This window comes from Schistocerca americana, chromosome 3 (assembly GCF_021461395.2).
Source record: "Schistocerca americana isolate TAMUIC-IGC-003095 chromosome 3, iqSchAmer2.1, whole genome shotgun sequence".
NCBI lineage: Eukaryota > Metazoa > Arthropoda > Insecta > Orthoptera > Acrididae > Schistocerca > Schistocerca americana.
The window spans coordinates 519,876,064-519,877,087 of NC_060121.1; the positions used below are offsets into that span (position 1 = coordinate 519,876,064).

Genomic DNA, 1,024 nt, shown 5'->3' on the forward strand with positions numbered 1-1,024 from the left:
TTTCAACGACACTCGGGTTCATTTCGGAAAAGGAAGGGACCCTGCTTGGTAATGCAATTGGGACAATGAGCAACAAAGGTTCATGCTAAGTTGCTGTAATTTTGCGAGGCAGATGGAACAGTTTGAAAAGCTGAGGTCTGCCATACAGTTCTAAAACTTTACGTGCTTCTAGTCTTCCTTGTTGGTTGATTGAAGGTTTGAAGTCGTCGGTCGAGGAGGTGGCGACAGTCACTCATTGTCGGCCGTCGCTGTTGCAAAGCTGGATGTTGGCGCGCCTTCTTCTCGACTCGGTCACCAGGCGAAACGGGCTCTTGATGTGCGCCAACTAATGCTTCCCGTCCGCGACACCGTGTCAGAAACTATCATCGCAAGTCGAGCGCAACTACATGCTGCCAAACCCCGAAAGCGCGGCAACTCGCGGGAGCGTCACACAACACACGTGCTCAAGCGTACTACTCCAGCCAGACTCTCCCTGATCTGCCCGCGATCCACGCGGAAGAGTTAACACTACCAAAGATATATTTGACGGTAGTATCTGTTCCCCAAAGAACAGTTACCGTGGGTGACCATGCAGCTTTGCTAGAAATGAAATGATAATTAAATGGACACCCTAGCTGCAAACAGGCGTTGATGTTCTTCATTGGGGACATGTTAAAGATGTGTGCCCCGACCGGGACTCGAACCCGGGATCTCCTGCTTACATGGCAGACGCTCTATCCATCTGAGCCACCGTGGACACAGAGGATAGTGCGACTGCGGGGACTTATCCCTTGCACGCTCCCCGTGATGAAGAACATCAACGCCTGTTTGCAGCTAGGGTGTCCATTTACTACCAAAGATCCTAAACACTCTGGTTCTCCACGCGATCTATCGACGTATTCGTTCGATAGCATAGTTTTCCCTAGGCAAGACCCAGCGTATAAATACAAATAATATTCACAAAACAAACCAATTACAAATCGACATAAATGCATATATATACAAATAGTAAAACAATTACAATATACAAAGACACAGAAATGTT

The 1,024-nt window shown here is 47.9% G+C and overlaps 1 non-coding gene across 1 annotated transcript; it reads right to left on the minus strand.

The window, feature by feature from the left end:
• Positions 1–662: 662 nt before the first annotated feature.
• Positions 663–737, minus strand: Trnat-ugu. The gene has a single exon. It is a non-coding gene; the product is annotated as a tRNA-Thr (tRNA).
• Between the last annotated feature and the right edge of the window lie 287 nt (positions 738–1,024).